At 43.0% G+C, this 12,155-nt stretch overlaps 1 pseudogene; it reads right to left on the bottom strand.

The window, feature by feature from the left end:
• LOC115107510 (polyphosphoinositide phosphatase-like) overlaps window positions 1-12,155 on the bottom strand; it is a 55,786-nt pseudogene that overhangs the window by 31,002 nt on the left and 12,629 nt on the right.

The raw sequence follows: 12,155 nt of genomic DNA on the forward strand, positions 1-12,155 counted from the left end.
TGCTTCATCTTGGCCAGGTCGCAGTTGCAAATGAGAACTAGCCTACCTGGTTAAATAAAGGTTAAATATTTTTTTTTTTAAGTCTCTTCACAGTCCCCAAGTCCAGTACAGACTATGGGAGGCACACAGTACTACATAGAGCCATGACTACGTGGAACTCTATTCCAAATCTAGTAACTGACACAAGTAGTACAATTTGATTTAAAAACAGATAAAAAAAACACCTTATGGAACAGCAGAGACTGTGAAGCAACACAAACATTGGCAAAGACGCATGCATACACACACACACACGATAACATAAGCACTATACATCTGTTTGTCATGTAGACTGAAAGGGAGTATCTTTTCTATAAAATATTTGTATTCTTCGTATGTCAGCACTACTCGCCACAACACTTGGTAGTGTTGAGCCCACCAGCCTCATCATTATAGAAGCAATTACTCTACGCTTTCCTTATTAATAGGTTTTGAATAAAGTAATATCCTGATTGGTGATTGACCTTGCTCTCTCATTAATATTGATTACAATTTCCATGACTTTTTTCTATGCTGTTAAGACTTCAAACATGTTGTATTATTTTTATCTTGTTAATTATATTCTTATTCCGTAACTGTAACAAATCAGATTATTTTTGAATGGATACGAACCGAAGTCCTCACATTTCCGAGCAATATTCGTTGAATTATTATTTGTTAAAATGTCTAATGGTAAATGTTACTCACAATACACATAGCATATATGCTTGGTCTCTAACTCTGCATCTCTGAGCTAAGCTTATAACTCAATGATTTAACCCTTGTTTGGGTCTTTGGGACCCATTTTCAATGTTAACAATTAACTATTTTTTAAACCTGAGACTCATTGGCCTTTGCCCATTTTCTGTGAAGAGCATGTAAAATAACACATTTTCATTGAGTGCACAATGTGCATCCCCCGACACGTTTATATTACATATGTGTTGTTCGGGTCCACAGGAGCCGTGTGGAAAAGTGTGTGTAGGCGAAAACAAGTAAAAATGAAACAAAAAGGTTTTCTGGGTGCCTTCCTCCTCCCTGGGCCTGCTCTTTCAACATAGCACCTAGAACCTGTGTGTCAGCACTCTTTACCCTTTGTAGAGTGTTTCGTATTGCGTCAGATGGAAATATTGACGAATACGCTGATTCGGTGTGCGAGTTCATTAGAACGTGCGTCGAAGATGTCGTTCCCATAGCAACGATAAAAACATTCCCAAACCAGAAACCGTGGATTGATGGCAGCATTCGCGTGAAACTGAAAGCGCGAACCACTGCTTTTAATCAGGGCAAGGTGTCTGGTAATATGTCCGAATATAAACAATGCAGCTATTCCCTCCGCAAGGCTATTAAACAAGCTAAGCGTCAGTACAGAGACAAAGTGGAATCTCAATTCAATGGCTCAGACACAAGAGGCATGTGGCAGGGTCTACAGTCAATCACGGACTACAAGAAGAAACCCAGCCCAGTCACGGACCAGGATGTCTTGCTCCCAGGCAGACTAAATAACTTTTTGCCCGCTTTGAGGACAATACATTGCCACTGACACGGCCTGCAACGAAAACATGCGGTCTCTCCTTCACTGCAGCCGAGGTGAGTAAGACATTTAAACGTGTTAACCCTCGCAAGGCTGCAGGCCCAGACGGGATCCCCAGCCGCGCCCTCAGAGCATGCGCAGACCAGCTGGCCGGTGTGTTTACGGACATATTCAATCAATCCCTATACCAGTCTGCTGTTCCCACATGCTTCAAGAGGGCCACCATTGTTCCTGTTCCCAAGAAAGCTAAGGTAACTGAGCTAAACGACTACCGCCCCGTAGCACTCACTTCCGTCATCATGAAGTGCTTTGAGAGACTAGTCAAGGACCATATCACCTCCACCCTACCTGACACCCTAGACCCACTCCAATTTGCTTACCGCCCAAATAGGTCCACAGACGATGCAATCTCAACCACACTGCACACTGCCCTAACCCACCTGGACAAGAGGAATACCTATGTGAGAATGCTGTTCATCGACTACAGCTCGGCATTCAACACCATAGTACCCTCCAAGCTCGTCATCAAGCTCGAGACCCTGGGTCTCGACCCCGCCCTGTGCAACTGGGTACTGGACTTCCTGACGAGCCGCCCCAGGTGGTGAGGGTAGGCAACAACATCTCCTCCCCGCTGATCCTCAACACGGGGCCCCACAAGGGTGCGTTCTGAGCCCTCTCCTGTACTCCCTGTTCACCCACGACTGCGTGGCCATGCACGCCTCCAACTCAATCATCAAGTTTGCGGACGACACAACAGTGGTAGGCTTGATTACCAACAACGACGAGACGGCCTACAGGGAGGAGGTGAGGGCCCTCGGAGTGTGGTGTCAGGAAAATAACCTCACACTCAACGTCAACAAAACTAAGGAGATGATTGTGGACTTCAGGAAACAGCAGAGGGAACACCCCCTATCCACATCGATGGATCAGTAGTGGAGAGGGTAGCAAGTTTTAAGTTCCTCGGCATACACATCACAGACAAACTGAATTGGTCCACTCACACTGACAGCGTCGTGAAGAAGGCGCAGCAGCGCCTCTTCAACCTCAGGAGGCTGAAGAAATTCGGCTTGTCACCAAAAGCACTCACAAACTTCTACAGATGCACAATCGAGAGCATCCTGGCGGGCTGTATCACCGCCTGGTACGGCAACTGCTCCGCCCTCAACCGTAAGGCTCTCCAGAGGGTAGTGAGGGTCTGCACAACGCATCACCGGGGCAAACTACCTGCCCTCCAGGACACCTACACCACCCGATGTTACAGGAAGGCCATAAAGATCATCAAGGACATCAACCACCCGAACCACTGCCTGTTCACCCCGCTATCATCCAGAAGGCGAGGTCAGTACAGGTGCATCAAAGCTGGGACCGAGAGACTGAAAAACAGCTTCTATCTCAAGGCCATCAGACTGTTAAACAGCCACCACTAACATTGAGTGGCTGCTGCCAACACACTGTCATTGACACTGACCCAACTCCAGCCACTTTAATAATGGGAATTGATGGGAAATGATGTAAATATATCACTAGCCACTTTAAACAATGCTACCTTATATAATGTTACTTACCCTACATTATTCATCTCATATGCATATGTATATACTGTACTCTAGATCATCGACTGCATTCTTATGTCACTAGCCACTTTAACTATGCCACTTTGTTTACTTTGTCTACATACTCATCTCATATGTATATACTGTACTCGATACCATCTACTGTATGCTGCTCTGTACCATCACTCATTCATATATCCTTATGTACATATTCCTTATCCCCTTACACTGTGTATAAGACAGTAGTTTTGGAATTGTTAGTTAGATTACTTGTTGGTTATCACTGCATTGTCGGAACTAGAAGCACAAGCATTTCGCTACACTCGCATTAACATCTGCTAACCATGTGTATGTGACAAATAAGATTTGATTTGATTTGATTTGATTTGATTTGAGTGTGAAACTACACAATGTCTTGCAGGAACCTGCACAATGTTACATGATACATTATTTTGAAACAGAAGTTTTTTGTTGTATTTTTCCACATTCTACCACATCCAGGTGCAAATTGGGGGTGGGACACAACAAATAAATAGGTTTGCATGGGTGGCTCCTTACCACAATCAATCAGTATGGCAAAAATCATCTCTGCTCAAAGGGACTTAGAAATAATTTTTGCAGAGAGAGAAGCTAGTGTGGAAGGAGCGTCTTCCACTTTGGAAGATGAAGAATTTTCCGAATATGAGGATCATGTCTCTGTCAATTCGGAGTCAGACAGTGAGTTAGAAGAAGAGGATGAGATTGACCCCCGGTGTCACACCCTGGCCTTAGTATTCTGTGTTTTCGTTATTATTTTGGTTAGGCCAGGGTGTGACATGGGGATTTATGTGGTTTGTTTTGTCTGGGGTTGTTTGTAGGTATGGGATTGTGGTTAGAGTAGAACTCTAGGTAAGTCTATGGTTGCCTAGAGTGGTTCTCAATCAGAGGCAGGTGTTTATCGTTGTCTCTGATTGGGAGCCATATTTAGGCAGCCATATTCTTTAGGTCTTTTGTGGGTGATTGTTCCTGTCTTTGTGGCACCAGATAGGACTATTTTGTTTTTTCCACGTTTCTTGTTTTGTAGATTGTTGTATTTTCATCTTTATTAAAGATGTACAAAACTAACCACGCTGCATTTTGGTCCGCCTCTCTTTCACCAGAAGAAAACCGTTACACCCAGCCAGTCCCAGAACCAGCCCATCAGCAGCCAGTCCCAGAACCAGCCCGCCAGCCCCAGGACCAGCCCATCAGTAACCAGCTCATCAGCAGCCTGCAGGAGGAAAAATATGGAAGTAAAACAATTGTGAAATTGAATGGTATTCTTGCCCAAGGAATGAGCCACCCTGCATGGCTGCCAATGTGATAGGATAAAACCAGGGCCGACGCGGATAGTGCTTACTCATGTCCATCCCAGACACCATCCCAAAAAGGAGTGAGTGCACTAATTTGGAAAGAAGGCGTTTTTTGGAGAGATGGACCTAACTCATTTACATGCATACTTTGGGGTTCTTATCCTTGCTGGTGTTTTCAGATCCGATAGGGAATCCACAGAATCCCTGTGGGATGCAGAAACTGGCAGAGAACTTTTCTGTGCAGCAATGTCTCTGGAAAACTTCCACATTATTTCCAGGATTATCCGCTTTGAAAACTGATACACCAGACCAGCTCGGCGGCAGAGAGACAAGCTAGCTGCAATCAGGTCAGCGTGGGACAAGTGGGTGGACTGCCTTCCCCTGTTTTACAACCCTGGGCCCAACGTTACTGCTGATGAGCAGTTTATGCCATTTAGAGCCACTCCCCCTTCAGGCACTACATACCGTCAAAACCTGCAAAATATGGAATCAAGATCTGGGCTGCCTGTGATGCTGCTTCATCATATGCGTGGGACTTGCAATTGTATACAGTGAAGCCAGATGAAGGAGCCCCTGAGAAGAACCAAGGGATGCGGTTGGCCTGGATGTGACACAGGGACTCTGTGGCCACAACATAACATTTTCTACTTCGCACAAGCTGGGACAGGAGCTCCTCAAGAGTAATCTGACATACGAAAAAAAAAAAAAGAGAGGAACCATACGAAAAAAACAAACCAGAGCTCCCACCTCAGCACTTGAATACACAGAACGGCCTTATCAAAAGTTTGTGTTCACGGCCGACACGTCCCTAGTGCCCTACGTGCCAAAGAAAGGCAAAAATGTGGTACTCCTGAGTATGCTGCATAGGGATGGGAGAATCTGTGGCCAGGAACCTCAAAAAACAGAAATCTTAATGGATTACAATGCTAAAAAAGGAGGGGTGGATAATTTAGACAAGCTGGTGACTGGCTACAGCTGCAAAAGAAGAACTCTACGCTGGCCACTTGTGATATTCTTCAACATCTTGGACATCTCGGCGTACAACACGTTTGTCATCTGGATGGCATTGAACCCAGATTGGAACAGAGGGAAGTTCCAGAGGAGACAGCTCTTTCTCGAGGAGCTGGACAAGGCATCGGTAAGACCTCAAATCCAGAGGAGGAAACATATCCCAAGGACCGCAGCTTCTGCAGCTATTGTCAGGAGGATTCAGGAGGAGGATGCTGGTGCCCCATCCGCCCGACCCACAGAACCAACAACTCCAATACCGGAAGTAAGTGTGAGTGATGTTGTTTCATGTGTGTGTGTGACTCTACTACCTTGGCCTGCTGTAACTACACATGTGAGTGAGTGAGATGTTAGTAAAATTCCCAAACTGAGTGTTTTCATCACTCTAGATTATTGCATCCGGCAGCAACAAGAAGAAGCACTGCGATGTGTGTAGACCGAGGGACAGGAAGACACAGTACATATGCATCAAGTGCTAGAAATAGTACATTTGCAACACACCCACAGTTAAACTCTGTCCTCCATGTGGTGTGTAGACTGGCCTTAATTTGTGTTCAATGGGGCTCATTTATCATTTCCATAAAATACTGCATGTAAAATTTGTCCTTCCAATTTCTTCAGTTCAAAACAATAAGCATCAATAGGGTAGCCTAGTGGTTAGAGCGTTGGACTAGTAACCGAAAGGTTGCAAGTTCGAATCCCTGAGCCGACAAGGTACAAATCTGTCGTTCTGCCCCTGAACAGGCAGTTAACACACTGTTCCTAGGCTGTCATTGAAAATAAGAATTTGTTCTTTAACTGACTTGCCTAGTAAAATAAAGGTAAATTTATATTTGTTCAAGTTAGACATGATTTATTCCACCCGTCTTGATTATAATTGATTTTTGTTTACAAAAGTGTAATTTAATTTTAAAAAACAAATGGCACTTTTATTTATAAATGTGATCTAGCAGAGGTAAATGGTATATACTAACCATGTATGCTGTCTTTATTGCTTGTAATTGATAAAGTCAATATCTAAGTATGAAATATTTTACAGATTGTTATGGCTGTATTGTTTTAAAAACCCAATAATGCTGTGGGTCCATCAGACCCGCAGCATGAACATGAACACTACACAACATGAACATTACACAAGGGTTAATACTAGGACATCAATTGCAAGATATGAACTCCTAGTCCCTTAGCCTCCTTAGCCTCGTTGCATAATGATTAACCTAAATACGTGCATCTTATAGTATTACGAGCGGTGAGGTTTGCAGTATTGGCAATACCCACTGGGTACGATTATGGGCATATAGCGTTCACATGATAATGGAGTCAGATGGTATATCATAGTAGGGCCATAGACCCCTACACTAATTCTCAGTCATCCTCAGATTAACTTAATTTGCACTTTTTTACACACCCAAGAATTTATTGTATCCTGCTGGAGTTATAACGAAAAAGAAAGATGGATGAAAAGAGGAGTAGATTGGGGGGGGGGGACGCACCCTGGCTTCTCTTCCATCTCATTCACAGTGGTACAGAGAGAAAAGCCCTTCAGGATAACCAGCAGCAGTTTTGTATGCATTTATTCAGCTCTCTTGCTTGGGTCGTTGCATGTCATTCTGCCATGGAAAACAATACCATATCATACTACCATGGTCTGTTTGGGCAGTGTATAGTTCATTATATTAGCACTACTGTACAACAACTACTGTAAGCACTGCACCTCTGTGAGTGTATCTCACAGTGTATGGATGATGGGGTTATGTCCAGAGACCAGTAGAATACATGATATTATTGATTCGGTACAGTGTACATGGTAATGATAGAATGTTATATCGAATATGTGGTTTAGGTATCATGATAGAGATAGAATATAGTAAAATAATGATACTGTAGTGTACATAGTAAATGTAATAACATTAATACAATAAATATCTTACGTCTTATGGGTGGTTTGCGCATCATGGTGGAGATATCCGGGGACCAGTAGAGGGGTACGGAACCCCTGACCTGAACGTACGAGGAGTAACTCCCCGCCGTGAATGACATCACCGACGCATCATGGATGATCTGCTCTGTCTCTACCTCATTGGCTATGTCGCCCTCTCCTCTGCATGATGAGCAAAGCACCAATATGACGTAAGATACTTATTGTACCACCTTGACCTCTGTTTGAAGAGCTCCTGATCTACATATGAGGGCAATTTACTTGAACTATACTCTTTGATGACCCCACATTGTTTTATTTATTAATTCATTTTTATTTAAAAAAATCGTGCAAGTTTGGACCTGTAATTGTTTCATGGTCAGGACCATACAGTATACTGAACGAGAAACTCATCCCCAAATGGAAACACTAAACATGGGCCTAAGCTTAGCAGCATGGAGGGAAAAAGGCTTCACCACTGAACCTCAAAAACACAGCACGCTGACTCTGAACCCATTTATCAACCACTCGACACACACACAAAGAGATGCAGACAGAGATGTTACATTAACCTCATGCCCACTACATAACCCACCCAGAGTTTGTCCTGTTATCATGGCAACGGGATGTGGTGGATGGGTACCTCGCAGTTGGCTCCTCTCTTGAGGAAGCGGGTGCCGGTGAATTTACTCAAGTGCCTGGCGATGAGGGTGACTCGTAACCCGGAGGACCATACTGTAGATCAACAGAGGTTAAGGTGGAACACATAGGCATAAAATAATAATGGTTTCTAATAACAATGGAATTGGAATTGACTTCCTGAATTGTAATGGCATTAACCCCAACCCTGCTAATCATCGTTCCCTTCTCTATACCCTCCATCTCTTTCTTGCTCCCACTTCTTTACCCCTTTGTCACTCTCTTACCTTCAATTCTCTTCTTTACCTCTCAATATACACACAACACACACACACACACCGGTCCTATTCAGCAATGTTTGCTGTCAACAACAGCATCTATCAATTTCCCCTTTCATCTCTCCCTCATTGGGAGAGCGGGGGGGGGATATAACGGAGGACAGATCCCAGTTCAGTTATTAATGTCATGACTGTGGAGGTGATTGATTAATACATGCATATACAAGGTCAATAACAACTTCAGTCAAGTAGTAAAGTGATTAGCAAGAACCTCTCAATGGTAAATGGTGCAATGTAGTGGAGGCTCCTGAGAGGGGGAAGGGGAGGACCATCCTCCTCAAGTGAATTTCATAAAAATAAAAATAGTAAAACATTTAAAAAGTTAGCCTTTTTAGATAAAACTATACTAAATATATCCACATGTCACAAATAATTGATTAAAACACACTGTTTTGCAATGAAGGTCTACAGTAGTTTCAACAGCACTCTGTAGGTAGCACCATGGCGCATCCGGAGGACAGCTAGCTTCCGTCCTCCTCTGGGTACATTGACTTCAATACAAAACCTAGGAGGCTCCTGGTTCTCACCCCCTTCCATAGACTTACACAGTAATTAGGACAACTTCCGGAGGATGTCCTCCAATCTATCAGAGCACTTGTAGTATGAACTGACGTGTTTTCCACTCAATCAAAAAATCTAAGAATGAATCTAGTGCTGAAAGCATAAACTACAGCTAGCTAGCATTGCAGTGTATAAAATGTGGTGAGTAGGTGACAAAGAGAGAGAAAGACAATAGTTGAACAGTTTTGAACAAATACATTTCTTCCAAAATGAAGGAGAAGCAAGACTAGTACTTTTTTTCACGTTCACTTACTTAGCTAGCAAATGCAGCTAGCTAGTTTAGCCTTCTCAAACAACCTGCTCAAACAGAGGGATGCTATGTTAGCTAGCTGGCTATGACTATCCAACACAACACTGTAACTCAAGGTAAGGTAAGGTTTTGGTTTTACTAATTTATTGGCATCTGGGCCAGCCGGTGTAAGTGTTAAACTGCTTACTGACTACATTGTGACATTACTGCAGGAGTGAGTGAGTTTACTAATCTGTTGACTATGAAGTTACTTTAGCTAATATAGTGATATAGTGTGTGTAACAAGTATGATATGGTGTGGCTTGGAAAGGTTTTGTCTCCTGGTCACATACACCTGATGTGTTGTGCATTGAAGTCCACAAGTGAAGGGAAAAGGTGAGGAGGAGAGTGTATAGATGTGAGAAGGAATACAATCTTCAACGGAAGCAAACGGAAAGATAAGGAGATAAACATACCGGAATTTGTCTAATAGAAACTCTCGCTTGCAACTGTTGAACAAATGATTACACCCTAGATCAGCTAGATGCAGGCAAGAGTGTGCAAAGCGGTCTGTCCATGTGTCACTATCTGTCACCTCAAATTTTATCTCGACCTGTGTGCACCTACGTTGTAAACTCTAAGTTTTAGCAACCTCATGATGGGTATAGGAAAAATGTGAGTATCATGTAGTAACCTAAACCTATCGCTGTTACATTGAACTGGGTGAATGGAAAATGAATGACAGTCATCCAATATGCTGTAATAGAAATAAGGCCATGCTCATGAGAAGAAAAAATGTCCACCCTCATCTTAAACGGCACCAACCGCCACTGGTTCAATGAATAGTGATGATATCTTAATGTCTGCTTATAAGATTGGCACTGACAAATAGTTTAACAGGGTTCTTCAAATGAAGGACATACAGTAATTCATCAGATTTAGTTCTTCTCCATCACTTCTACCCAAGCATCCTCACTCAAATATGCATCAATTTAACTAAACCATGCATCAATATTTTTATTTTTATTTCACCTTTATTTAACCAGGTAGGCTAAGTTCTCATTTACAACTGCGACCTGGCCAAGATAAAGCATAGCAGTGTGAACAGACAACACAGAGTTACACATGGAGTAAACAATTAACAAGTCAATAACACAGTAGAAAAAATAAAATAAAATACACCTGCTGGAGCGCGTGCTACGGGTGGGTGTTGCCATCGTGACCAGTGAACTGAGATAAGGCAGAGCTTTACCTAGCATGGACTTGTAGATGACCTGGAGCCAGTGGGTCTGGCGACGAATATGTAGCGAGGGCCGACTAGAGCATACAGGTCGCAGTGGTGGGTGGTATAAGGTGCTTTAGTAACAAAACGGATGGCACTGTGATAAACTGCATCCAGTTTGCTGAGTAGAGTATTGGAAGCTATTTTGTAGATGACATCGCTGAAGTCGAGGATCGGTAGGATAGTCAGTTTTACTAGGGTAAGTTCATATAACCAATCCAGGCATTCAAGTGTATTTTGTCTTTGGCTTAGTGGAGACATTAGCTGCGTTTCCTCGTCCAAACAGAAGGACAGTCTAGCTAATATTAACAAATATTATGCTAAATATCTCTTTCTCCATCTCTTTTTTTCTCCTCCATCTCCTCTACCAAATGGGCAGATTATGCAAACACTTCATTGTTTGCAGACTTGATAAGCAACCATTAATTGCCTCAATCGTTATATTTTATATATAGACCAGAATACAAACACATATTGCTTAATAATTCATCAGAAGGCATGAGGTGATGTGGTATATGGCCAATATATACCACGGCTAAGGGCGGTTCTTATACACGATGCACCAAAGAGTGCCTGGATATAGCCCTTTGCCGTGGTATATTGGCCATATACCACTAACACCCGAGGTACCTTATTGATATTATCAACTGGTTACAAATGTAATTAGATCAGTAAAAATAAATGTTTTGGTCATACCTGTGGTATACGGTCTCATATACCACGGTTTACAGTCAGGGATTCAGGGATTGAACCATCAGTTTATCATGCAGCCTAACGCAGTTTTGCGGCCGGGTGAGCATCTGGCTAATTGGGTATTTCACGTGTTGTGGAACGAGGAGGCAGTAAGCAGCATGTCAGACACCGACAAGGGGGAGCGGAGGAGTCGAGGCGACGGGAAAGAACACGAGGAAAAAAGTTTGGTCTTCTAAAGGCTGCCAGTCAAAGGACAGACAGACCAAGAGACAGACTTGGAGGGAGGTAGAAGGAGGTAGGGAAGAAAGGCAAGTATAATTGGGGAGACAGAGTGGATTATATTCCTTTGAGCTGCACGTTAAAAGGTGCTTCAGAAACCCAGGGAATGGAAATAAAAATATTGTCAGGTAACTGATGGTCACAATCGGTGGATTCTAAAGCTACTGTATATAACACAACAAGACCCACTAAGTGGATACCAACATCTAGAACATTGCAAATGCACCAAGTACTGACACAAACACGTGCACATTTGCAACACCTCATGCTGACTACTAAATTAAACAGAGAGGACAAAAATGATACTAGACTGGCCACAGAAGCCATGGATGATGTACATTAGCCAATCAGGATGCACCATGTCCTTGAGACGCTCCAGGAGCTTACCATATCACACGTACTTGCCGTACAGTTCACACTGTAGGCTGTGGAACACTGCAGTGGAACCGTTACAGAGGAACACAAAACACTGCAGATCAGTTTACATGGACAGGATTAGACCAAGGGGGTGGTTTATCACAGATACAGTAGATTAGAACATGGAAACTGTATTGAGGAGAGATGGATCAGCTAAGTAAAGGCTTTGGTTTCTGGGCTAGTAGTGATGTCCTGATCAACTCTGTATTTAGCTGGTGAATGGCTTTATGAGTTGTGAGGATGTTTTTATTTTTGGTACCACTGATTTAAAGGAAAGATCGTGCATCTCAGAGATATTATTTTGATGTGTAGGCGAGCTATTGCCATTCAAGCAGACAGAAATTTGGACAGTATG

Source organism: Oncorhynchus nerka, linkage group LG24, assembly GCF_034236695.1.
Source record: "Oncorhynchus nerka isolate Pitt River linkage group LG24, Oner_Uvic_2.0, whole genome shotgun sequence".
NCBI lineage: Eukaryota > Metazoa > Chordata > Actinopteri > Salmoniformes > Salmonidae > Oncorhynchus > Oncorhynchus nerka.